The sequence below is a fragment of the Delphinapterus leucas genome, chromosome 6 (assembly GCF_059928025.1).
Source record: "Delphinapterus leucas isolate spDelLeu-1000000601 "Yukka" chromosome 6, BTC_Dleu_Yukka2, whole genome shotgun sequence".
NCBI classification, from domain to species: Eukaryota; Metazoa; Chordata; class Mammalia; order Artiodactyla; family Monodontidae; genus Delphinapterus; species Delphinapterus leucas.
This window is the reverse complement of record NC_143134.1, coordinates 123,962,891-123,990,128: the sequence shown is the minus strand read 5'-3', so window position 1 is coordinate 123,990,128 and position 27,238 is coordinate 123,962,891. Positions and strand designations below refer to the sequence as shown.

The 27,238-nt window shown below is 59.0% G+C and overlaps 1 long non-coding RNA gene across 1 annotated transcript; it reads right to left on the bottom strand.

Annotated features, from left to right (window-relative positions):
- Positions 1 to 10,680: 10,680 nt before the first annotated feature.
- LOC115802713 (uncharacterized) lies at positions 10,681 to 17,731 on the bottom strand. The gene is made up of 2 exons (XR_016393689.1): positions 16,779 to 17,731; positions 10,681 to 12,880 (listed from the first exon to the last, which is right to left on the bottom strand). It is a non-coding gene; the product is annotated as an uncharacterized LOC115802713 (long non-coding RNA).
- Between the last annotated feature and the right edge of the window lie 9,507 nt (positions 17,732 to 27,238).

The window sequence follows — 27,238 nt, the reverse complement described above, 5'->3', positions numbered from 1 at the left end:
CCTCAAAAAGGAAGGAATCCTGACACATGCTACAACATGGGTGAACCTTGAGGGCATTATGTTGAGTGAAATGAGCCAGACAGAAAAGGACAAATATTGTATGATTCCGTTTACATGAGGGACCTAGAGGAGTCCCACCCACAAAAGCAGAAAGGGGAGTTAGTGTTTAATGGTTGTAGAGCTTCCTACTTGCCGCATGAAAAGTTCTGGGGATGGAGGAGGAGGATGGTTGTACAACCACGTGAATGTACTTAATGCCCCTGAAATTTACACTTAAAAATTGTTAAGGGACTTCCCTGGCGGTGCAGTGGTTAAGACTCCACGCTTCCACTGCAGGGGGCACAGGTTCCAACCCTAGTCGGGAAACTAAGATCCCGCAAGCCGTGGGGCATGGCCAAAGGGGGAAAAAAATGGTTAAGATAGTAGATTTATTTTATGGGTATTTTACAATTAAAAATAACAATTTTTAAAAAAGTAGAGACAAGGAAGGCATTACACTAAAAGGTTCCCTCAGGCCCCCTCCCACCCCCCACCTCTGCCCCACAATCGCTTCTGATTCCTGTCACCACAGACCAGCTGTGACAGCGCTTGGACTTTGGACATCGGGCATCGTGTAAATGGAATCAGACAGCCCGTTCTCGTCCTTATCTGGCTTCTTTAGCTTCGCGTAATTTTTTAAAATTGAAAATCACATATTGAATTTTACTCTCACAGCTTGTTTAAAATACATGGACGTTTGGACTACTCTCAGGTGTTCCATTTCAAACTTTGAAAAAGGAGTTTTATACGAGTAAGAGGTAGTTATACTTGATAAAGCCGATAAACTTAGATAAATTCGTAGAGGGAAAGAAAGAATTGAGACAGAGATCGGACAGCAGGGTAGGTTCGTGGGAGGAGGTGGGTCCCTCCTGGACCAGATGACCATGTCCACACACCCGACAGCTTCTCGGGCCCCAGCAGGGATCAGATGGACGACAGTTTTTAAAAACAGATTGGAATCCTGTCCTGGGCATTTTTAGAAAGTGAGACCAGGCCTTGGCATCCACTGTGTTTCATTTCGATGTTTCTATCCACGGCATATGCTTTGAGTTACCAGGAATGGAGTTTGGATTTTACCAATCTGCCCCCTTCTCGGCCTGCCATGTGTCTGCAGCCCACATTTTAAGGGTTTTTAAGTAAACTTTTAATTGTAGGATGGATTCAGACTTACACAAAACATCAAAGAGAGTACGGAAAGTAGCCATACACCCCACACCCATTTCCGCATTAGTAACAACTTACTTCAGGGTAGTCACAACTAATGACCCAACATTGATACGATATTTATCATTAACTAGAGGTCCGGACCTTACTCAGATTTCCTCAGCTTTTCCCTAAGTCCCTTTCCTGTCCCAGGACCCACACGACGGTTGGTCGCCGTGTCTCCTGGGGCTCCTCTGGGTGGTGACAGTTTCTCATACTTTCCTAGTTTTTGATCATCTTGATGGTTTTAAGGAGGACTGGCCGGGGATTTCATAGAATGTCCCTCTATTGGGATTGGTCTCATGTTTTCCTCAGGACTGGAGTGATGGGTTTGGGGGGGAAGACCACAGAGGCGAGGTGCCCTTCTCATCACATCGTATCAGGGGCATTTGCTGTCCACGTGACTTATCACCGAGGATGTGGACCTTGACCACCTGGCTGAGGTGTGCTTCCAGGTGTCCTTGGTAAAGCTACTCCCCACACCTTTCCTGTTGTCCTCTGGAAGGACATCCCCATGCACACCTGAAGAGAGGGGACAATGCTCCCCCTCCAGGGTGTATCTACATAAACCATTTGGAGTTCTTCTGCATGAGAGATTTGTCTACTACCTCCACTTACTGAGCCAATCATTTATTTGTATCATTATGGACTCCTGGATATTTATTTTACACCGTGGGTTAGAATCCAATAAGAAATTATTTTGTTGCTTAAATTTCTCCAGCTTTGGCCCATGGGGGGCTTTTTGGGTTGGCTTTTGTGTCCCTTTGATATACACCCCGCCATTGTGGGTTTGTTTATTTCTGGGAAGGGGGTTGAACAGCTCCTTACTTTCTGGCGCCACAAGATGCTCCCGGCTCATCCTCTGTACCTCCTGCCCCAGCCCTAGAATCAGCTATTTCTCCAAAGAGCCCGGGATGCTTTCATTGGAGGATGGTGTTAGAAACCAAGATCTGGGTGCTGGGCTGCTCATTGCCCTTGGGGTGTCATAGCTTCTAAGCCCTCTCACAGTCAGAGCAAGGAAACATATGTGCATGTTGGAACCTATGTATGCACACATATCCATAAGTATTTCTCTATGTAGCATCTGTTTTTTTGTGGGTTTTTTTGCGGTACGCGGGCCTCTCACTGTTGTGGCCTCTCCCACTACGGAGCACAGGCTCCGGACGCGCAGGGTCAGCGGCCATGGCTCACGGGCCCAGCCCCTCCGCGGCATGTGGGATCCTCCCGGACTGGGGCACGAACCCGTGTCCCCTGCATCGGCAGGCCGTTTCTCAAGCACTGCGCCACCAGGGAAGCCCCTAACATCTGTATTTATATGAAGCTAATCACGGGTTCATACTGATGCCTCCAACTCGAATCCATCACCACAAGGACCATTCTAGCACCTCCCCTGCTTACCTGCAACGCCCACTCCAACAGTGACACACTGGTTCCCACCATCCATTTACTTAAATGTGCCATTCCAAGATGCATGCACAGTGGGTTCAGAACTGCTACCCTGTACTCCTGTGGGAAACAATCTTATCACTGTAATGTTTTGATATCATCCATGTTATGTGCACCTGTATTTCCTTTTCAGTGCAGAGTATGTCCACCATGTGGCTACAGCACAGAGGCTGATCCACTCACCTGCTGATGGACATCCGGCTGGCTTCTGCGTTTTGGCTCTTACAAAGGAGGCTACCTGGAACATCCCTATACAGGTTTTTTGGTGAATGAGGTAAGCAGATTCTAAGACTGTCCCTAATGACTTTACCCTTCCATTTCGAGCAAGTGGGACCTGTGAATATGGCCAGCTATTACTCCTGAGATCAAGTTACGTTGTCTGGCAACAGGAGACCATGCGGTGAGAAGAAACTAATCACATGATCCTTTCAAAGCAGAGGGCTTGGGGGACTTCCTTGGTGGTCCAGTGGTTAAGACTCCAAGCTCCCAATGCAGGGGGCCCGGGTTTGATCCCTGGTCAGGGAACTAGATCCCGTATGCCACAACTAAGATCCCACGAGCCGCAACTAAGACCCGGCACAGCCAAATAAATAAATATTTAGAAAATAAAAATAAAGTAAAATAAAATAAAAGCGAGGGTTTTCCCCAGGGGAGGTGGGGAGGGAGCCGGAGAAGAACACTGTGCTATTGCTTTAAAGATGGAGGGGGCATGAGGGCGAACTTTAGGAGTGGAGGGACAGCCAGCAGGAAGTGGGGACCAGATCCTACAACATGAAGAACTGGATTTGTCCCTGAGCCTCCAGACAAGCCCAGTCTGACTGACCTTGGATCTCAGCATCATGAGACCCACGTCACAAGAGACTTCTGACCTATGGACCCATGATGGAATCAGTGGGTGTACTCTTAGACCGCCAAGCTTTCAGGGATTTTTGTTACGCAGCCACAGATGACTGATACGGTGACGTGTTTTCATTTCTCTCAGGTAAATCCCTGAGAGTCAAATTGCTGGGGTTTAGGGAAGATGCATATTTAATTTAATAAGAAACTCCCCAAGAGTTCTCTGAACGGTTATATCGTTTTAGATTCCCACTGGCAAAATAAGAGTTTCAGCTGTTAAGTGTTCTTAATAACACTTGGTGTCATCGGTCTTTGGATTGTAGCCATTCCAATGGGTGTGTACTGGTATCTCACTGTGATTTTAACTTGTGTTTCCCTGATGTCTGCAGACGCTGGGTACCTCTCCAGGGTTATTGGTCATTTGTCCATCTTCTTTTGTGAAATGCCTATCCAAATATGTTGCCTATTTAAAAAATTGAGTTGTCTGTATTTTCATTGTTTGTTTGTTGGTGCTCTTTACATATTCTGAACACAAATCCTCATCAGAGATTGTACTGTGAATTTTTTCTCCAGCTTGTGGATTGCCTGTTCATTTTCTTAATGGTGTCTTTTTTAAAAAAAATTGAAGTAGGACTTCCCTGGTGGTCCAGTGGTTAAGAATCCTCCTGACAATGGAGGGGACACAGGTTCGAACCCTGGTCACGGAAGATCCCACATGCCTCGGAACCACTAAGCCCATGCACCACAACCACTGAAGCCTGCGCACCTAGAGTCCATGCTCTGCAACAAGAGAAGCCACCGCAATGAGAAGCCCACACACCACAACAAAGAGTAGCCCCTGCTCGCTGCAACTAGAGAAAGCCCGCACAAAGCAACAAAGACCCAACACAGCCAAAAATAAACAAATAAATTTATTTTAAAAAATTGAAGTATAGTTGATTTACAATGTTGTGTTAGTTTCAGGTGTACAGCAAAGTGATTCAGTTATGTTAATGGTGTCTTTTCATGAGAAGAAAATTTTGATTTTGATGAAAGCCAACTTGGCAGTTTTTTTCTTGTGTGGCTGGTGCTTTTGTGGCCTGAAAGAAATCTTTGCCTACCCCAAGGTCATGAAGATTTTGTCTTATGTTTTCTTCCAGAAGGTGCTGGGTTTTTTTTTTTTTTTTTTTTTTTTTTGGCTGTATTGGGTCTTCATTGCTGCATGTGGGCTTTCTCTAGTTGCTGCGAGCAGGGGCTACTCTTCATTTCGGTGCGCGGGATTCTCATTGCGGTGGCTTCTCTTGTTGTGGAGCACGGACTCTAGGCACATGGGCTTCAGGAGTTGTGGTGTGCGGGCTTCAGTAGCTGTGGCTCATGGGCTCTAGAGCGCAGGCTCAGTAGTTGCGGCACACGGGCTTAGTTGCTCCACAGCATGTGGGGGTCTTCCCTGAGCAGGGCTCGAACCCGTGTTCCCTTCATTGTCAGGCGGATTCTTAACCACTGCGCCACCAGGGAAGCCCAGTTCTGGATTTTATGTTTAGGCCTCTGATCCATTCAGATTTCATTTTTGTGGGGAGAGTGAAATAAATGTTGAGGTTCAATTTTTTTCTCTATGTGTATCCAGTTGTTTCAGTACCATCTATTAAAGAGTTTTTTCCCTATTGAATTGATTTGGCATCTTAGTTGAAAATGAATTGACCATATGTTTGGGAGTCTATTCCTGGATTCCCTGTTCTGTTTTCCATTAACCCATTTGTCTATCCTTCTGCCAGTACCACACTGTCTTAATTACTACAGCTTCATAGTAAATCTTTAGAGTGTAGGCCCTTCAACTTTGTCAACTTTTCCAAAATTCTCTCGGCTATTCTAGATCCTTTGCAATTCAATTTCAAATTAAAATCATCTTTTTTTTTGGCCTTGCTGTGCAGCATGCAGGATCTTAGTTCCTCTACCAGAGATCGAACCTGAGCCCCCTGCAGTGGAAGCGCGGAGTCCTAATCCCTGGACCACCAGGGAATTCCCTCAAATTAGAATCATCTTGTCAAAACCTTTTAAAAAGCCTCATGGAATTTTGATAGAATTTGCAATGAACTTCTACATTATTTTGGAGAGAATGAGTGCCTTAGAAGTATTGAGTTTTCTAGTCTACAAATACAGTATACCTCTCTAGTCTACGAATACAGTAAACCTCTCCCGTTATTTAGACCTTCCCTAGTTACTCTCAGCAAAGTTTTCCAGTCTTTTTTTTGAAAGTCTTCTGTACTTTTTTCATTATTTTGATTCCTTAATATTTTATTCATTATTTTGATTATTTGATGTTTTTAATGCTATAGTAAATTTTTAAGAATTTTATTTTCTGGGAATTCCTTGGTGGTCCGGTGGTTAGGACTCTGGCATGGGCTGGATTCAATCCCTAGTTGGGGAACTAAGATCCCACAAGCCACGCAGTGCGGCCAAAAAAAATTTTTTTTTCTCCAATGCTTCAATACTAGCATATAGAAATATAGTTGATTTTTCTAAATTTACCCTTTATCCCTCAACTTTGCTAAATTTACTTATTAGTTCTAGAAGTTACTTTTGAAATTTTAAAAGGATTTTCTACCATAGGATCATGTTGCCCTTTTAAATCTGTACGTCTTCTATTTCTTGCCTCCCTGCTCTGGCTAGGACCTCCAGGACAAGGTTAAATGGAGGCAGCAAGACTGGACATCCTGGCCTTGTTTCTGCCATTGGGGGCAGCGTTCAGTTTTTCCCCATTATGCATGACTTCAGCTATAGGTTTTGGATATAGATGCTCACGTCAAGATAAGTTCCCTTCCATTCCCACTTTGCTGAGCATCCGTATCATGAATGTGGTTGAATTTTGTCAAATGCTTTTGCCTCATCCATTTTTTCAAAACATATTGATTTTGGCTGTGCCGGGTCTTAGTTGCGGCATGCAGGCTTCTTAGTTGCAGCATGTGAACTCTTCGCTGCAGCATGCATGCAGGATCTAGTTCCCCAACCAGGGATTGAACCCGGGCCCCCTGCGTTGGGAGTGTGGAGTCTTACCCACTGGATCACCAGGGAAGTCCCCTTGCTTCTTCTATTGAGGTCATCACATGGATTTTCTTGTTCACTCTGTTAATATGGTGCGTTATGTTGATTGATTTTAGAACGTTAAACCAGTCTTGCATTCCTGGGATAAACTCCCCGTGGTCATGGTGTAGTCTCCTCTTACATTTTGCGCAATTGGATTTACTAAGATTTTGTTAAAAGATTTTTGTGTCACTGTTTATGAGGGATATTGGTCTATAATTTTCTTTTGTGATATCTTGTCTGATTTTGGTCTCAAGATAACGGTGGCCTCATAAAATCTTATTTTCTGGAAGAGTCTGTGTAGAATTGACATTTCTTCCCTGAATGTTTGGTTGCATTTGCCAGGGAAACTGTGTGGGCCAGGAACTTTCTTTGTGGCAAAATTTAAATTATAAATGGAATTTCTTTAATATTCTGAGTACATACTTCTTCTTGTGCCTATTTTGATCATTTGTGTCTTTCAAGGAATTTTTCCATTTCATCTAAATTGTCCAATTTTTAAAAATTAATTAATTTATTTTTGACTGTGTTGGGTCTTCATTGCTGCATGCAGGCTTTCTCTAGTTGTGGTGAGAAGGGGCTGCTCTTTGTTGCGGCGTGCAGGCTTATTGCGGTGGCTTCTCTTGTTGCAGAGCACGGGCTCTAGGCGTGTGGGCTTCAGTAGTTGTGGCACGTGGGCTCAGTAGTTGTGGCACACGGGCTTAGTTATTCTGCGGCAAGTGGGATCTTCCTGGACCAGGGCTCGAACATGTGTCCCCTGCGTTGGCAGGCGGATTCTTAACCACTGCGCCACTAGGGAAGCCCTAAATTGTCCAATTTTTGGTCATCAATTGATAATACTGAAATATTATTCTTGTAATGTCTTTAGGGTGCGAAGTGATACCTTCTCTTTCACTCCTCGTATTGGCCATTTGTCTCTTCCTTTTATTTTTCTTGATCAGACTAACTGGAAATTTATCCATTTTATTGATCTTTTCAAATAACCAGCTTTGGGTTTCACTGATTTTCTCCATTGTTTGTACATTTTCTATTTCATCTATATCTACTCTTATCTTTATTATTTCTTCTACTTCTTTGGGGTTGAATTTCCTCTTCCGCAGTCCTTGGCAGGGTCTGGCAGCTCTGCTTGGCTTCCCAGGCAGTCTGGGTCCCCAGGAAGGGCAGGGCTGTGCTGGGACATGTGTCCTAACTTTGGACCCGGCTCTCTAGGGAGAACGGTCTTGGAACCCCTTCCTCCTGCACTAGGGAGGGGGTGGGTTACTGTTAGGTCTGGAACCCAGGGCTCCAAGTACCAGACTCAGACTGTCCCCGGAGACTTGCGGGGCAGAGCAAGGGGTCCATGGCTCACAAGGTTCTGCCCTCACCCAGGCGTCAGGGTCCCCCTACAACACGGGCTGAGGGACCAGCATTCCTGCCAGGGCCTCAGAGATTGGATGGTTGAATGGGCTCCATGCAGCGCATCCTGCTGCCACAGGGGGGCAGTGCGGCCCCAGGAACGCCCACTGTGAAAGAGAGAGAGAGAGAGAGAGAGAATGTGTGTGTGTGCCCGCACCAACCCTCCTCAAGCCACCCAAGGTCTCACAGGACTTCTCTGACTCTCCCCATCTGAGCCCCCTCCGCACCTGAGCCACTCCCCAATGGCTGAGTTCCCACCTGGGCCTCTGTGGTTGAGCCGGTGGAACACCGCAAGCGTCCACTTGGCCCAGCAGGTGGCGCCAGGAACTGACCCGGGCGGGCAGGTGGCGGGCGGGGGGTGCGGGGGTGCGGGGGGGGCGGTGCGGGGTGCGGGCTCGCGGGGCTGCGGCAGAGCCCCAAGCGCTGGACTGGAGTGCGGGGGCACCGCCAGGCCTCACCGAGCTCAGTTTTCACTTCATTTATTGATCACCGCTGGGGCTGGGGGAGGCTGGGAGGGGCGGGGCCTGGGGGTGGGGATGCTGGGCGGTGAGCTGCGGTGGTCCCGCAGGTGGGGGCAGAGCACCGGGCCTTCCCCGAGGTCTCGCAGAGGGAAGTGGTGGAATCCCGCCCAACGGGGGATGGGGTGGGGGGTGGCGGGAGGCGTTGGGGAGGGAACTGGGAGGCGTGTGGGGCCTCGGGCTCAGGAGAGGCAGCGCACAGCAGGCGGGGCCCCACTCTGCCGGCCCCTGTTGGGGAGCAGGACGGGCCTGGGGCTTCGGCACTGGGGAGGAGGTGACCCTTCCCCCCCCACCTCCTGGTATGGAGCTGGGTAGGATCCTCTCAGGCCTCTGGTCTCTCCCAGCGACCCCCCAGTCCTCTCCCACCCTCTGGGGACTGAGCTGTGACGCCCCGTGCGGACCGCCACACATGGGCAGCCTGCCCAGCTGGGGCAGCGGAGGCATCCGTCCCAGGGCTGTGGGGACGCAGTTGGGGGAGGGGGTTTGGGGGGCTGGGGGGACCGCTGATTAGGGAGGGGCCCGGCAGGCTAAGAGGCATTTCTGTGGTGCCAAGGTGACTGGGTGGGGTATGCCAGGCCCCCCATTCCCCCCAGGCCCCCCCCAGCCCAAACAAATCAGAGCAGCAGCATATGGTCAGCAGGGCCTTTGTTTGCCGAGAGAGGGCTGGGATGCTGTGGAGGCCCCATCCCAGCGCCTGGCCCATCCCAGCGCCTGTCCCATCCCAGCGCCTGTCCCATCCCAGGGCCTATCCCATCCCAGCGCCTGTCCCATCCCAGTGCCTGTCCCATCCCAGGGCCTGTCCCATCCCAGCGCCTGTCCCATCCCAGGGCCTGTCCCATCCCAGCGCCTGTCCCATCCCTGGTGCAGAGCCACAGGTCCAGGTGCTCCTGGGGAGCCTGAGCTGCAGGGCAGGACGCTGGTCAGGGCAGTGCCAGGGGAGGACCCTGGTCTCTATCGCTGACACAGATGACCGGGGGGGGGGTCTTCTGAGTGATGGGGGAGGCAGCTGAGGGGCTCCGTTCCTGGTTCCCCCTCCCCGTCCCCCCCTGTGCCCCTCTCCCCTCTCCAGTGCAAAGCTAAGGGGAGGGGGCCCCAGTTTTCTCACCTGTGGGATGGTGAGAAGGCTGTGCAGGGCCTTGCTCCTCCTGGCAGGTATTCTGGTCGGGGGCTCTCTTGGGGTTCACAGGACAGAGGGCTGCAGCCTTCAGGTCTGAGCAGTCCTGCCTCGGGGTCCTTGAGGGGCTGCTGGGTGCCTGGGCCCCCCTGAGCCCAGAGGAGGGTGGCAGGGGCTGTCAGGGCCAGCGGAGGGAGGAGGGGACTCGAGAGCAGCAGGTGTGGCTGCCCTGACTGATGGCAGTTTAGCCGCCAAAGGAGGGACGGAGGGAGGGCAGGTGGGGACCACAAGGGCTGCTGGTCCCCAGGCAGGTGGTCCCAGGAGGGAAGTAAGGCAGACAGTGGGCAGAGCTCTGTAGCTGGGAGGCCGCAGTGCAGGGGGTCAGAGGGAGCTGCCCCAGCCCCACTCCACCCTATTTCTCTCCTGGAGCGCTGGGTGAAGACCCCTCAACCTGTAGAATGCCCCCTTTCCCCCAGGCCTTCCGTTGGCCTTCAGGAACCTCCCTGGAGACCATTTAGCCCAACCCTTCATTGTGCACGTGGGGAAACGAGGCCCAGGGCCAACCAGCCTCCTGATCGCTCCCTGCTGGGACCTCTTCAGGCTGGGATCGCTCCCTGCTGGGACTCCTCCTGACACCTGCAGCAGCGTCTCCCCCACATTCCGGGCTGCAGCTCCAGCCCCTCCCCCCGCACCTTACCCCCCCACCCCCACTCCAGCGTAAACCTCCTGTGGTTCCTCTAGGTGCTCGGGACAAGCCCTAGCCCCAACGAGCCGGGTGCCCACCAGAGGCCCCGCCCACCCGCCTCCACGAGGCCCCGCCTCCACGCTTGGAGGCTGCTGGAACCCTGGCTCCATCAACCTCCAGGAGCCCCAGGCTCTTCCTGCCTCTTCCCCCGCCCCTCCTCTCTGTCTGGCTCCTCCTGTGTCCTGTTCCGGGCTCTGGTGTCACATTTTCTGAGTCGCATCCCGGACCCCAAGCCCAGGTTAGGCCCCTCCTCTGGACTCCTGAATCGCCAGAGACCGACTCCCCTTTCAGGCCCAGAGACCAGGAACCAGGAGACTTTCAGAGGCTCAGGGAAGTATTTTAATGTCTCTTAAAATCAGGAGAAAAAACTGAATTTTTAAGAACAAGAAAATGCTTTCATATATAATATTAATGTATTTGTCTTTAGGCCAACACATCCATAAGATCTAATTTTCACTCTTTTTGTTTTTTACGGAGGAAAGGACTTGGGAAGGCAAAGGGCCTGGGCTCACCCAGGTCACCACCTGACCCTGGGCCGGCCATGCTGGCACCCTTGCCTGGGACCAGCCTGCCTGCCTAGACCCGGGCTCCCCTGGGCTGGGCGCGGTGACAGCACCGTCCGGGTGCCGCTGTCCCACTGAGGCCCTCGAGGAGGCCAAGGCTACCAGCTACCTCCTTGCCTCTTCCTCCTGGCCCGTCCCCCTAAAGCCCGTGAGGGCCCCCAAGCGCAGCAGGTGGGTTCCCATCCTCAGGGGGTGGGCCGGAGGATCCTCCAGGCTGCTGGTACCAGGCGGGCTTTGAAGCAACCAGAGGTCCTGTAAACTGGGTGACGAGGATGATTAACCCCCAACAAACCCAGAAAGGAAAAGGGCCCTCATTGGGAGCAGCCGGGAGTGGCTGAGGGTGTTGGAGGAGGCTCCTGCTGGCCTGGTACCTGGGTGGGAGGGCATGCCCAAGCCCGCCTCCCCTGGGGCCTGGTCAGCCTGTGGGGTGACGGGGGGCGATGGCCCTAGTGGGCCCAGTGCGGAGGCGGGCGGTGGTGTGTGTGTGGCTCAGCATCTCATCCATCTCCCCGCAACTCTATGGTGTGGGACTCACGGGCACCCCGTTTAATAGCTGGAAACTGGGGCTCCCCAAGTCACACAGTGCCCAAGTGCACGGAACCTTCGTGTGCCTTAACCAGCAAGCCACACTGCCTCCTTCGGGCAGTGTCTGGGCACCCTGCCGTGGGCCCTGACGTGGGGCTGGGCCCGGCCTCCTGTGGGGCTTTGCTGTCCCCAGCCCCAGCACAGCCCCTGGACACTCCAAGGTGTGGGCTGGGACAGCATGGGGGCAACCAAGCCCCGCGGTGGGGGGTGCGCAGCTGTTTCTCGAGCTTTCCTATGAGAAAGGGCTTCTCCGGCCACGCCCTCGTGCACCGCTATCGGAAGCCAAACTCAGAGCTGGGGAATGTCAACACCGCAGGCACCCCACCTGGCATCTGGTGCCCGCGGGAGACCCCTCCGAGCTGAGAGGCTCGTACTATTTATAACATCACCGGGAGAAGTGGGCAAATATTGTCAGCCCCTCCCACCCCGCTGTGACCTCCAGCCATGTGTGAACTCTCGATGGGCAAACAGGCGGCGATAAGGCCCAGAGATTAGAGCTCCGAATAAACACAGCTTCTTTCCCCCTAAGCTCGGGGTGCCCAGCCTCAGTTTCTGGGAGGCTCAGGGAGCCCGAGTTGGCGGCTGCAGGGGCCCAAGAGCCCAGGCTGGCCCCCCTCCCACCTGGGGGCCCAGATCCGGCTCCGACACCCCAGCTCGGTGGTCCCCTGCGTCTCCCCCGATGTCTCCCCCCGCCCCCGTGAAGCTGCCCCATCCACTCAAGGCAGCCCCCGCCCCATAGGCTGGTGGTGTTGGGATCAGGCTGAGGTCTGTCTCCAGCACGGCTGACTGGGCTTCGGGTCAGACTGCCTCGGGTCGTGCTGTGTACGTTTGGGTATCACTGACCCTGTCCGGCCCGGTTCCTCGTCCACAAAGCAGGGCGGGCGTGCTCCGCCTTTCAGGGCTGGCTGGAAGACAAGGTGGTGGAGGTGGCACGCTGGCTCACACGCTGGAGGTGGCATGGGTCCCACCAGGCTGAGCAGGCCTCCTGCCTCCAAACCAGCCAGCCTTGGCCCCCTCGGCGCCCCCAGGCCTGCACTCTGGTCTCCCTCCTGCATCCGCTCCAGCTGGTCTGCGGACCTTTGAAAGTGCAGGGCCAGGAAGGGACACAGCATCCAACAGCGTGGACCGTCACCTTCCCGATCCCGGTGGCTGGCCCCTGTGATGCACCCCAGGATGGTCTCGGCCTGGGGGCTGAAGAAGCAAAGAGCCAGAGGTGGACAAAGCTGGAGTTGGACGTCAGCAGAGATGAGGCTGGTCTGTGCCTGGATCAGGGGCCGGTCTGGTTGGGGTCAGGGGTTGGTCCAAGGCTGGGGTGTGTGCTCAGTTCACGCCTGTGTCAGGGCTCAGTCTGGGGCTGGGGTGAGACGTCAACCTGTAACTGGGATCAGAAAGCAGCCCGTGGCTACAGTCAGGGGCATCTGCACCTGGGATCAGGGCTCAGCCAGTGCCGGGGCTGGAGCCCCATCTTCACGGCCTGCGTCCGCCCCCAGCAGCTCATCTGCTCCACAGCAGCTGAACTTTGCTTCCTCTTTGGATCAGACCCCCCTTGGCCGGCGCCCAGCCGCTGATTCCTGGGGGAGAGGGCCTGTTCCCGCCAGTCACATTCCCACGCCTGCCTGGGGGGTTGCCAGGGTGTCGAGGGGCTGCCTCCCGGGGGGCCTGCCTCTCCATCTCCCCAGCCTCCGACGGCAGCTGGTGACTCCTGCAGAAGGAGCTCTTAAGCTATGGGGCCCTTTCCCCAGAGCCCCGCGCCCCAGGCCCTCCTTCCTGCCCAGCGAACGGCCTGCACATCACGGCCAGGAAGGTCCGGGGCCTCTGGGGGCCCAGCTTGGCTCACGAGCCCAGCCGTGGGCTTGCACCTCCCTGGGCCTCAGTTTCTCCACGTGACAACAGAACTGAGGAGGGTCTGTCCAGAGCGCCACTCCGGCCTGTCCCATGTCCCACTCTACCCCCGCCCCCCATTTCGCTGAGGCAAATGAGACAGGCCAGGTACTCATGCCACCCTCCTGGGGACCACCCTCGGCCTGGGTCCCCACTAGCCCTACAGGGGTGGTGCCCAGAGAGGATCCGGTTTTGTCTTTACAACCAGAGGCTCACACAAGGACCTGGTGGGTTGAGGGGAACCACAGGCCAGCCTGACCTCAAATGAAATGGATTTGCTCAGGGGCCAGTCTGTCACCAGGGGGTTAGCCCCTGAAGGACTGGCTGGAGGCGGGGGCCCTGCTGGAGGGGGGCATCCATCCAGCTCTCAGCTGGAGAGTGAGCCTCACCAGTTCTGGCCAGAGAGATCTGAGGTCTTGTCCCGGGACTGAGTGAGGTTTGGGAATCGGGGGCCATCAGGCCTCTGTCCCCGCAGCACATCAGCCTCAGGGGCCCTTAGGAATTCCTGGCCTTCTGTCCCAAAGTCACAGCCGTGATGCTGCAAGGCCCAAGACTCCCAAAGTGTGGATTTCTTGTTGGAGCCTCCCAGCAGCCCTGAGGTAGCTATCCTGTCATCCCACTCTCCAGAGGGGAAAACTGAGGTCAGCACTGCTGACCACACCGCAGACTCCGACAGGGTGCGGGGCGTGTGGGTGCATATAAGTGTCCCGACGAACCTTTATGATCCTCAGTTTCCAGCTGAGGACCAGAGTGGGGCAGGGCCTTGGCCCAAGCTCCCGGGTCCACCTCTAGGAAGGATGGGAACCCACCTCCCCAAGCCCACCCATGCTCTCTGCCCTCCCCAGCGGGGGGTAGGTGCCAAGGTAGGCGGACGGACTGGGACACGGACCAGGTGTGGGCCGGGCCCCCTGCAGCTGCTCAGCCGGTGTCGCAACCCGGCTCCACCACTCCAGGCCGTGTCTTGACTTGCGGTGGCCCCTGCCCCCAGGCCCAGAGGAAAAGCCTCGCCCACCTTCCCGGGATGGGGTGACAAGTCCCAGCACGCAGGGTTCGCCGTGCCAGCTCCGAGCGTGAGAAAACGCTGGGCCGAGGAGGAAGGTGTGGCAGGCAGCGGGGTGGGGGTGTCAGCTGGTGTCCACCCTTCTCTGCCCGAGAGGAGGCCAGGCCACCTCCGGCCCCTTCCCTGGCCCTTCCCGGGACTGGCCTGGAGACCACACCCACCGCTGGCCCCTCCAGGGCTGAACCCTGGCAGCCGCTCCCTCACACCCCATCGGTTGTCTCTAGCAGGAGCCTCAGCTGGGCAGCTTGGCCATGTGGCCAGTGGGGGTCTGCGGAGAGGAGAGCTGCCGGGACACTTGCCTCAAGCTCACTGAAGCCCGAGCCGCGCCGGCCCTTGGGAACAGGCCTGAGAGATGCCCAGAGGCCCTTCGAGAGACTATTGATCCCCGGCACAGGGGAGGACAGAGAGTCACCAGGCTCCCAGCAGTCCCTTGGGGCCCCGGCTCATGGAGGTCTGGTTTCTGGGTCTCTAGTTTGCCAGAGAGAAGGAGGGAGGAAGGAAGCGGGGGCCCAGAGTCAGGAGGGTGTGACCTGTGGGTGGGCACCTCCCTGACCCTGACTCCCAAGGGGGCATGAGCCAGCGGCGGAGCAGGAGTGCCATCCTCTGAGCCGCCAGCTGCAGCGGGCCCTGCCCGGGCACGTGCCGGCCCTCGGCACCTTGAGCTGCCTGGTGGGGACGGGATGGGGGACCCCAATGCCCAGCGGGGTCAGCGAGCGTGGGACCCCCCAACAGGCCTCCTGAGTGTCCCCGGTTTCAAATGTCCCGAGGGTCCAGCCGGGCCCCACAAAGGCCCCTCAGGGCTCCCTCGAGGCAGTGGGGAGATGCGGGCTCTTCCCATCTTCCCAGGACCTCTGGGGGGTGGCCCTTGAACGCCAGCATGACTTTCAAAGGGGGCTGAGCTGCCACGGGAGCAGAGACGCACCTGAGGGATGGGGCACGGCTGCACCAGTGGCTGGGGGTGCTACCCGGGCGGGGTTATGTGGAGGGGCTTGGGCTCCTGTACAGAGGGAGAGGTAAGGCCCGGAAAGCCTGGGCTTTGTGTGAGGCAGGGAGGCGGGGATTCAGGGCTGTGGGGCAACTGGGGGCTGCAAGGGTCCTGGGGGCTGGCAGAGGGACACGGTGCCCTCAGTTCGCTGGCCCTGGCCCTGAGCCCCTGACCAGAGGCTCCCCTGCGCCCACCTGCTCCCTCCACCGCCAGCTTACTCTCTGCCCCAGTCCTGGGTGCCTTACCAGCAAAGCCTATCTCCCACGGCCCCAGGCCCCTCCCGCCCCCCTGCCTTCTACAGACCTCGGTGGGATTCCAAAGTGGTTTGATTCCGGCCCTGGCAGAGCCCACAGACCAACGGGCCGGGATGGTGGAGAGAAAGGTGTCCCAGGGACCAGGAAGTGACAGCATGGTGTGACCAGGGTGCCGATGGGGAGGGCAGAGGCAGCAGGAACACAGAGCTCGCAGGGAAAGTGAGACCCAAGCTGAGAGCCATGGTGGGGGCGGGGGGCAGAGGAATCAAGCTTCATCCCTTGGGGTGGGGGGGCATGAGAGGGTGCGTTGCTCCAGGTTTAAGCCAGCACTTGAGGAGGGGCTCCAATTCGAGCTTTGGGAAGATGCCTCGTGTAGCAGGACCACTGCCCTGACGACTCACAGTCCCTTGAGCAGTGCCCAACCTGCACACACGTTCAGGGCGGCCCTGCCCGCTTCAGAGCAGAGAGCAGCCAGAGGGGCCTGGGCCTGGTGCAGGGAGGAGATTGCCTGCCTTTAGGAGGCTTCTGGCCGCAGGGCCAGCCCCTCCTCCACTGAGCCCACCTGTGAGGACCCTGCTCTGACAGGGACGAGGCCCGTGGCTTGTTTATCCCCCATCACCACTGCTCCTTCACCATATGCTGCAGAGGAAGGAAGGTCCCACCTGCGGTGGCCAGTGCTGGGAACAGGAAGCCAAGGGTATCAGGCCACCTGCCCACCTGCCCTCGGCCTGCCCACCCCCCCAGTGCCCAAGAGGAGCAGGGGGGGAAGAAGGCTGGGCCTGAGGCTGGACGGGTCCTGGGGTGTCCAGCTAGAATCTAGGGGCCCCCAGTGCCCACTCACCCACCCAGACCTGCTGCTTCCTCCCAGCTCTGATCACGCCAGTCCTGAAGAAGCTTCCTAAGGCCTGGACATGCCTGAGCGGGACCCACCATCTCCCCGTGGCACCCAGGGTCCCCTTCCCACAGACCTCACGGAACCCCTCCTCCCAGGAGACAAGAGTGGGGCCGGCACTGGAGAGGCAGGACCTGAACACCCGCCCGGCCCCGGGGGCAGCCCTGGGCTCCTGGCAGAATCAGGACAGCTTGCTCATCTCACCTGGGGAGCAGCGTGGCACCCGTTCTCCTGCAGGAGGCTGGGCGGGGGTGCCAGCCCCAGGCATCTCATGAGGGCCTTGGGCAGGCGTCCCATTCCTGGATGGGGAAACTGAGGTGCGGGGACTGGGTGGACTTGCCCAGCTGCCAGAGGGTCAGGGGCTGGTTTCTTCCACAGCCCTGGCCGGCTGCAGGGACAGAGGCCTTTGCTGGACGGCTCCGTGCAGAGGGTCCCGTCTCGGAGTCCCCTTACGTGGGAGGCAGGGCCGGGCCAGTGCCCATGGCTGCCCTCCTGAGAACCTGCAGGCACGAGCCATGGGTCTCCGCGGGGTCTGGGACCGGCGGCCCCACCACGGAGAAGAGCTTAGTGGGACGGGCGGCAGGGGCACGTCAGGGCCTGAGCCCGAGATCGGGTTTCTGTGCAGCCCTCACGCAGTGTTGCAAGAGCTGGCAGGAAGGCTGGCCGCGGGCGCTGGGTGGGCCTGGGGTGGAGGCCCTGGAAGGCCCTTCGCGTGGGAAGAGGGGCTTTCTGGGATCCCATTCTCCCAGGAACCCCTCTGCCGTCACGGGGCCCAGGCCGGGCCTCAGGGCCCCGGGTGGGCGTGAACAGGTGTCTCCTTCTGCCCCCCGCCCCAGGCCACAAGTCACGCGCTGGGCCTGGCACAGGGTAGCCCCTGCCTGGGGCACGGGCTTGGGCCGGCAGGTCCCTGGCAGGGCCGTGCAGCCCTGGGAGCCCTGTGCAGGGGCGCGTCCGTCGCGGCGAGCGTATCCCTGCCGTCCTTCAGCTCCCTCCCGAGTGGAGAGCAAGCAGCCAGGCCTGCAGACCGTGTGGCCTGCATGGCAGAGGCCATCTGTGGGCAGGAGGTCGGAGCCCGAGCCCCAGTCTGGGCTCTGCTCAGACACACGTGGGTGTCAGGCAGTCCACGCCCTAAGTTTCCTCTCCAGCGGGACCCTCAGACTCACCCCGACAGTGCCCGCTGGGCTGAGCCTCTCCACCAAGTCCAGGGCCACCTCCCCGTTCCCTTCTCCGTGGCCACTGGGAGCCGGCCCTGCGGTGTGTTCCCAGCATGTATCTCCTCTCTGGGCAGCTATCTCAGGCTGGGCGGGGCAGCTCCAGATACTGGGTGCGGGGGCGGGCTGGGAACGCCTCAGGCACCCCAGCCCCGTGCCCAGCCTGGGCCTGCTGAGGTCAGGGCTCAGTGGCCCCTGATAACCAGCCTGGCTGGGGGCTCTGGACTCTGTATCCAGTGCCCCGCCAGGGGAGCCGAGATAACCAGGGTCCGACCAGCCCCTCCCAACCCCAGATCCGAGCTGGCCTGGGCCTGGGTGTCCTGGGGCGTGGGCCGCCGCCAGGAGCCGTGGGAAGAGCCGTCCTGTTATCCCCACGTCGCCACCCCTGTGCCTCCCGCAGCCTGGCCTTCCCTGGCACACGCTGGGCCGAGGCAGGCCGATTCCTCACCTGGGCCCATCTGTTGCCCTGGCCTTTGCCCGTGGCCCCCTTGGCCTGCAGTGGCCTCTGTGGCTCCTCCCATGCACGGTCTACCCAGAGACACGCCTGACCCCCTCCCAGCCCTCCTCTCCCAACGCAGCCCCTAGGGCAGTCCTGGGCCGGTGAGCGGAGCCCTTTGTGACCCCCGTGTACAGAGGGGGGGAAGGGTTTTGCTGCAGGGTGCACTTGGAAGAGGTGCTGACCAGGACTCCAACCCAGGGCTGCTCGGAGACCAGAGCCTGGCTCCGACTGAGGGCCAGGCTTCCTGCTCTATCCTGGGGGATCGAGGGCCCAAAGGGCAACATGATAGGGGCTGGGCTTGGACAGGCACCCTTGGAGGGAGGACAGTGGCCACTTATGCGTGGGTGGGGAGGGTGGCCTAGCCCCTGGGAGCCCCCAGGGAGAAGGCACTGGAGCTGGGTGGGGGATGGTGAGTGTGGGCCTCAGTGTTCGGAAGGGTAGTGGCGGCTGGGGTCCTATTGGCCGGCTCAGGTGGGGGTGACATGTGGTCGTGGCTCGCCCAGGCCACCTGGGCTAGAGGGCCGCCTCCTGGGTGACCCCTCGTCCTGCCCGTTGCGTGCGGCCACAGGCAGCCAGCTTTCCGGACCCCAGGTTCATTGCACAAGCTCACGAGGTCGTCGGCACCACGGACTGGGTTGCACCACTAGGTTCCCAGCCTGGCTTCCTCTTTGCTCTGTTGACAGCCTCCCAGAGGGTCAGCAGCTCTCCCAGCCGGGAGGGTGTGGACCTCCGAGCCCTTGGCAGGTCCCAGAAGCTGCTTCCTGGGCTCCTGAGACAGGAGTGTTGGGGGGGGAGGCGTGCAGAGCACGGACCGGCCTCGGTCTGCCCAGGGCTCAGCCTCCAGGTCGCCAGGGCTTACCAGTGAACCCTGGAACACGACGACTCTTGGGCCCATTGTGCAAACAGGAAACAGAGGCACACAGAGGGAGCAGCAGAAGCCCTAATACCTTCTTGTCCATGAGCTCATCTGCTCTTTTCTGAGAAAAAAAAAACACAAAAATCTGTTCAGCCAACGAGACAAGCATCTTCTCTCCATTTCACCAAGCGGGGGAAACTGATGTCAAGAGAAGTGACTAGCCTCTAAGAGCCCCTGAAATTCTTCTTCCTCCTCCAGGAATTCTTCCCGGATTACTCCACCTAGAAGGGGTCTCAGCCTCCTTAGGCAACAGGGAGTCCTGCCTTACCTGCTACTGCACGCCCCCCCTCAACTCACAGCCACCCCTGGGCCCTCCCATGTCCAGCAGTGGCCCCTTTCGGGCTGCTCAGGGACAGTGTGTTCATCCAGCTCTTTCTCTTTTCCCTCCACTGGGCTCAGCACACATTAAGTGGTCCCTAAGTGTTTGCTGGTTGCCTCAGTTTCTTTACCTGTGGAAGGGGTGGGTGATGGCTTCCCTCGAGGGCTATGCCCGTCTGTGAGCCATGGGCACCCAATGAGGCCAGGCCCCAGCCAGGCTGTGGTGCAGGGGGCAGGCTCTGGTCCAGTCGCCGAGCACTGTGCCCTGAGCCCTCAAGGGCAGGGGCGGCTGGCGCCAGCCTGCGGCGGAAGCAGGACAGGTAGCACTGTGTGAGGCTCGACCTGCCCTCACCCAGAGGGTGTCTTGTTTACAAAACAACCAGGCTGCTCTGCTCAGTGCAGACAAACTGGTAGATGCGCGGTGGGAAAGAAAGGAAAGAACGTGGGCGGGCGGGCGGGCGGGCCTGGAGCTCCGCGCTGTGGGCACCGATGGCTGCTCGGGCCCCCTCCCCCCCCCCAACCCAGACGGTTCTCACAGAACCAGAGCCACCCTGGAAGGGACACTTCACAGCCCGCTGCCTTTTCCCCATCCTACGGCAGGCCCTGCACATCTTGCCTGACAATTAAACTGAGTTCGCGTCATCTTGTCCTTTAGAAGGTTGAATCCTCGTTCAAACCGGGCCCGACTCAGGCTTCTCCCCGGAGTAATTGGCCAGGCAGCGCCAGGGCCCCCACGCTCTCTGCCCTCCCGCCTGCCCTGTCCTACCTGGGAGCCCTGACAGCAAACCTGCCCCACCCCACCCTCCACGCAGCTTCTCCGCATGCTGCCCGTGGGCTCCAGGGTGGGCGGGGCTGCCCCATAACAGCAACGCTTGGGGCCAAGCAGGCCTGGGCATCGCATCTCCTTTCTCACATCCCTTTTTCACGGTTTCGGCTCGTGGGGAGTTTATTGCCCTGAAATACAGGTTCTAGCCCTGGCCTGCCTGTCTCTGCACCTGTCCAGGAGGCCTCTGCTAGCCCTCCCCATCTGGGGCACCCCCGGAGCAGGTGAATGCCAGGGCCCAGGCTCCTGATCGCCCCAAACCTGGCAACTCCCTTGCAGCTGCTCCCAAGGTGCCTCTTCTCATCCACAATCTCCTTTCCTTTCCAGCAACTCAACGTTCTGTTCCCAATTCACAGGCGAGGCTCTCAGGACCAGCGAGGCAGACTTGCCTGAGATCCCCTGGCTGGGCGGGGCGGCCTTCTCTCGGGAGCCCTCCCCACCCAGCGCCTCTGCACTGAGGCTCACACCAAAGCCCTACGGTCCAACGGGGTCCCCACCTCCCCAAAAAGCACCTTGACAGCCGGCCCTGGGCCCTTGGGCTCACCCCTTGCAGCTGGGCCGGCGGGCACAGGGCCATCCCACAACAGGCCTGCAGTGGGGCCCAATGCCACGGGCTGGGAACCTGGCCAGCCGGGCTGCCCTGGGGCGACCTCTCCCTGCCACCCCACCCCCGAACATCTCAGCTGCCCTGTCCCCTCCCTAGCCTTTGGCTCAGGAACCTCCTGTCCTGGCACCTTGGGTTCCCCCACTCCTTTCCCCAAGCCTACCCCTCCCAGACAGGACAAGCCCTCTGGCCCAGGTGCCTGCTGACCTACTTCTGCACCAACTCGCCTTGGTGAGGACTCCATTCCCCACCCAGATCCACAGCCCCGGGCCATGTGCATTCTCCGCCTCGGACCGTCCTGAGCTCAGAGCCACCCCTCCCCCAGCACTTCGGCCTCCCCGCTCTGGGGAGCGGTTGTGTCTCCTGGACCTGTCTGAGCCCAGACCCAGGGCTCGGCTAGGTCCCCACCCTCAGGGCCTGTTGGACCTCAAGGCTGAGGCTCATTCCCAAATCCTATCATCCTTCCCCTTCCCCCGCACCCCCACGGTGGCCCACGGCTCGCTGACGTCTCTCAGCAACCGCCATCCCTTGCACCCCTGAGGGTCTCCCCAGAACCCCCTCTCCGGCTACCTCTTAAAGTCCAGCAACGGTGACAAACCCCTGACACAACAGGGCTGGCGGGGGGCTCCCGGGCAGGATGGGTCCCTGAGCCCGCCGTTTGGGAGCTGGGTCAAGCAGCCTCCCCCGCAGGTCACCCTGTAGGCACGGGGTGTTTAGACAGCTGGGAGGGCCAGAGCCAGCCCGCGACCTGGCCCCGTTTCATTTTTAATTAGTCTTTTTGGAAGCGAACATGGAAGGATGCCGAGCAAAGGAAGTCACCTCCATCAGGGAAGAATAACTCAGCTGGAGGTGGAGGACCCCCACCCTGGCCGCGGTGGGGTTGGGGGGAAGGGGGGGCTCCGGAGAAAGCTCTGGGGCTGGCTGTCAGCCAGGATCCAGGAGAACTCCTCCTCAGGAAGATGCTGGCAGGGGGCAACGTTTCCGTGACCCAAGAACGAACGCCCCCCCGCCCCATCTTCCCCACGGCCCTCCCCCCGGCAGGAGAGCCAGGATGGACACATGTAAACAGCTGTGTGGCTGAGAAACTCCTGCTCTTGGCCCCGGGGTGTGGGCAGATAGAGGGGCTCCTGGGTCCCCCGCTTCCCAAGGCCGGGGCTCTGCAAAGCAGCAGGGGGTAGGGATGCTCAGGGGAAGATGTGAACGACCCTGCACTCCCTCCCCCCAGCCAGGACCCAGCGCCCGCCTGTGCCTGCGCTGGTGAGGCTGGCAGGGGTCAGTCCGATAGGGCTGGAGGGTGTTCACGGTGTGACAACCATTCTGACCTGCTGTGCCTCGGTTTCCCCTGGGCACAGAGTCCCCTGCAGGCTCGAGACCTCTGTGGGTGCTCAAGGCTCACCTTGCCCCCGTGGGGCCAGGTCCCTGTGGGGAGATGGTAAGCACTGTGACCTCTGTCTCCTGGCCTGGTGACAAGGCCCAAGCAGCCCACCCTCGAGTATGATGCAGGCCAGGCAGGACTTCTGCCCCGACTGGGGGCGACCCCGAAGCTGGCATCCCCCGCTGCCCCAGACAAGACACAGCTCGCGGGGCACATGGCGCAAGCCGCCGCTGTCTTCTCAGGGCAGGGACGGTCCTGACGGGCTCACGGCCGGGCTGACGGGCGACTTGATGTGTCTTCCCAAGAGGAGGCAGGGGCCATGGCGGTGGCCGGGGTCCCTGGGCTGAGCAGGGGCAGGACAGGCCCTTGAAGGAGGTGGGGGTGGGTGGGATCGGAGTAGGCTGAGGTGGCGGGGTCTCTGCCAGGGAGGGCGTCCGCAGGGGCAGGCGAGAGAGGTAGCCAAGCTGGCACCCCGGCCCCCGCTGGCCCCAGCCTCTCCTGGCTCAACGGGAGCTTTGTTCCAAGAGCCTCTGAGGTCCCTCCGGCTCTGACAGTCCAGTGGCTGCACTTCCTGAGCACCTGCTGTGGCTGGGCCGGCGGGAGCTGGTGGGTGACAATAATGCTCCCACCACGGCAGGCGCTGCCCGTGCCCTGTTCATCCTCTAAGTGGCATTTCGAGGCAAACAGCTCCATCCTACCCCAGGACATCTCAGCTCAGAGAGGTTGGGTAACTTCTCCGAGGTCCCACAGCCCGCAGTGGCCGACTTCCCAGACGGTCCCGGATCCCAGAGCAGAGGCGGACACAGAGAGGTAGAACAAAGCCAGGGCTGAGGTGGAGCCGGTGGGCACTGGCCTGCAGGACGGATGTGCTCCCAGGGACGGGTGGCAGGACCAAGGCTCAGAGGTGGGACTGGGCGGCAGGAGCGGCGGGAATGCCGGGAAAGCAGGGCCTGTGCGCTGCTCGACTCCTGAGCCCACGAAGCGCCCTCAACTCCCCTCACACCCTGCGTCTGCCAAGAGCAGCTGCCGGCAGGGGAGGGGTGCCAGGCTCCGCCCTGGGGGCCCCTGCATCTCAGGCTGGGGAGCTGGTGCCAGAGGGTGAGAACGCTGGACCCAGGGTACACCCCTCCCCACTCAGGACGAAGCCTGCCAGGCCCAGCCTCGTCCCCAAGGCCCCTTCCCCAGACCCCCAGCCATTACAGGGATCAGCAGGGCCAGTGTCATCCGGCCTACTTAGCGCAGCGCTCGGGCCCTGCTCACAGCCTGGGCCAAGCCCCAGCAGGCCGAGGAGCCTCATTTTTTGAGGACCTGGGCTTTCCTGCTTTTGCCTCTCCTGAAAGTACCCCTCAACTGGCATCTTCTGCTCCCCGGAAGAGTCCAGCACGTTGGCAGGAGAGGGGCCTGGAAGCTGCTGATGGGATTTAGATTCATGGGGCCTGATCCTAGGTTGGTGTGTGGCCTTGAGCCACCTGCTTCCCTTCTCTGGTCCCTTCGGCACTCCCGTCCAAGGCTGTAGTGGGGGGCCAGCTGGGTGGTTAGGGGATTACAAGCTGCTTCTCCCCTGCCTCCTCTTGGCTTCCTGGGGTACACCCTTGGCACCTGGGAAGCCCCTGCTCTCAGTCCTGTGGCCACCTTGACCTCCGAGGCCCAGCCTGGCCCCTCCTGCTAGCTCAGCCGCCCAGTCTCCTTTCCAGGCTTGTCTGTCTGCTCTGACCTCAGGGCTCCCCACCAGCTGCTCCCTCTGGGAAGGCCCTTCCTGCCACACACGTCCCAGCGGGGCCTCCCTCCTCCTGCCCCAGGCCCAGCGACCCCCGCCTCCCCAGAGCGCCTGTCACCGCTCCCGTTCAGCGAGGGTTCTGTTGGCGGCTCATGGGGGCCCCGCCCACCGAGCCCGAGCCTCTCAGGACAGGGCACGGAAGGCGCTCGGTCACCACTGAGGTCATGCGTGAACGGCCTGCTCTGTGGTTCAAACTGAGGCCCAGTGGTCAGCTGCTGGGGCTGGACAGGAGGCAGCCACTTCCTGGGCTGGCTGGTGACTCACAGTCCTGTTTCTGGGAAAACTACCCCCCCCCGATCTGATGGCGCAGGGCTTGGCCGCGTGGGGGCCAGCTGTGGGAAATGTAGTTGTGATTAGGGGCCGGGGCCTGGGGGAAGGGGATTGGGCCCGGGACAGGGATGAGATGCTTGTTGGGACACCTCCCACCGTCCGAGGCAACTGGGCTGTGCTCCCCGAGCTGCCAGGCTGAGGCTGAGCTGCCCGGGCCTCCCCACCCATTTTTATCCTAATGATAAAAAAAAAAAAAAAAAAAAAGACCACACACACTTGGGGTGGGAGACGTCAGGCCCTGGACAGCCGATGAGGCTAGCACCCCTGGGATCCCCCGGCTCAGAGAGGCTGAGAAGCAGCAGAGCAGCCTCTGGCCAGGTCCGGGCTGTCCGGAGGAAACAGGAGGCTGCTGACGGGGGTGGGATATGAGATCCGTCCCCACGAGGCTTCCAGGCCAGAGACTAGATGCCATTTGCTCGGCAGGTCCCTGGACAAACATCCTTCTGGGAAGGTCCGACGGGGCGGGAGGGGAGGAGGGCTCTGGGCAGGTCAGGAGCAGGGCCCAGGCCTCCTGAACAAACAGCTCTCGACCCACGGCAGCCCGGAGCCAGGCCTGGGCCTCTGCTTCCCGATCCCATTTGGCCCCCATGGCTACCCGCCCTTGTCCGCTGCAGGGGACACAGCAGTGGCAGAAGGCTCGGCCACTGCTCCTTTGTGTGGAGTCCGGGCTGGCACCCTGCCCAGCTGGGGACCCTGGGCAAGTCTTTGTTTTAACGGCGTGCTTGGGATAGAGTTCACGTGCCATCCACTCTACCCATTTAAAGTGTATGATTCTCTAGTGGGAAGCAGCCGCATGGCACAGGGAGATCGGCTCGGTGCTTTGTGACCGCCTGGAGGGGTGGGATAGGGAGGGTGGGAGGGAGGGAGACGCAAGAGGGAAGTGATATGGGGACACATGTATATGTATAACTGATTCACTTTGTTATAAAGCAGAAACTAACACACCATTGTAAAGCAATTATATCCCAATAAAGATGTTAAAAAATATATATATATATAAAAAAATAATAATAAAAATAAAATAAAATAAAAAAATAAAGTGTATGATTCAAAGGTTTTCAGTGCGTTCACAAGTACGGGCGGCCGTGACCACAATCAATTTTAGAACATTTTCATCACCTTCGGGAGAAACCCCTCATCATTTACAACCCCCCCCGCCCCCCAGCCAAGTCACCCTCCACCCTGAGGAAGCCCCTTTCTGCTTCCGTGGACGCCTCAGTTCTGGGTGTTTCCCATGAGTGGAATCGTATGTGACGTGGTCTTTGAGGCTGGCCTCTCACTCAGCATGATGTCTCCAGCCTCATCCGTGTTAAGCCCGCGTCTGTACTCACTCCTCTTTATGGCTAAGTGATGTTCCACAGTCTGGATGGACCACATGTTTATCTGTTGACGGACACTTGGCTTCTGGCTGCTGTGAACGTATGTGTCCAGGTGTCGTGTGGACATGCTGTCATTTCTCCTGGTATGTATCCACCCAGGAGCGGACCTGCCAGGCCATCTGGCAGCTCTGTGTTTAAGCCCCCGAGGAGCTGCCACCTGATTTCCGAGCAGCTGCCCCATGTCACATTCCCAGCATTAATGTCTGTGGTTCTGATTTCTCCACACGCTCGCCAGCCTTCCCTGGACAGTCTGGGCTGCCCTCCTTCCGTGGGCAGCCCAGCTGGTGGTTGGTGTGAGCGCGAGGGCCCGACACATACACGCACCGGCGGTCACTCGACGCCCGTGGGACTGGTCCGAGGAGGGTCAGCCCCGGGAGGCAGGAAGGCCGGGTCCCCATTTCGCAGGAGCGCACGGGATGGGAAATATGACCCGTCTTGAGTGGGGGCCCCCGGCACAGGGGCGCAGGCCGCCTGGCCCGCCCCTCGCTGGGCCGCGTTCTCCAGGCTTCTGGGCGAGGCAGGAGCACGGTTCGGGGAGCACTTGTTCCCCCACCACTCACCCCGGCCCCGAGCCCCACGCTTCACCTGCCCCGCGCTCGAGCCAGCCATTGGGCCCGAAGCCAGAGAGCCCGGGACCAAAGCACATTCAGGCACGAGGTACTGGAGGGCCCTTGTGGCCCCCAGAGCTCCCTGCGTCACCGTGGCCAGCCTGTGAGTGGCCACCCGGCTGTGATCCACAGCCCCCTGGGCTCTCCCCTCCCCCCCAGGCTCCTGTGGACGCGCACAGGGTGCGGCCCCTCCTCCCGCTGCTGCTTCCTTTCTGCCTGACCTCTCTGGTCCTGCGGGAGCCCCCTGCCCGCCCTGACCCCTGGTGGCCCACACTCGGTCCGCTTGCCGCCTCCTGGATGAGGCTGGCGGGTGCCGGGGGCGCCGGGATTGGGGCGCCCAGGCCCGGATGCCGTGCTCACGGGGAGGGACCCTCACCGCCCTGCCCTGGCTGGGCTGAGCTGTGGCCCCTCCCCCGCAGGAAGCGCCGTCTGCCCACTCGCTTCCTAGAAACCGCCATCCCTGCCCCAGGTGGTCTCCAGGGAGGTGGCAAACGACCAGAGGGACATGCCAGGCACCCTGGCCTCTGGGTCCCCAGAAACCTCCGAGGGCTGGTGGAGTCGCCCACACCAGCTGAGCCTTCTGGCGGGCTCGGGGGCGGGATGGCACCCTGCCCCTCAGCTGTCCGTGGGGTCAGGTTTCGACAGTTCCCCAGGGGAAGCCTTGTGAGGGGGCATCCGCAGCTGAGGCCGCAGCTCGGGGTGCGGGGGAGGGGTGCAAACCCCAAATGCCATCTGTTGCTCCCAAGGCAGAGAGCGGAGGCCCCCAGGACCCCGCGCGCGGGGACAGCAGACTTCTGGTGGTTCCGACCGCTGTTCATCACCCC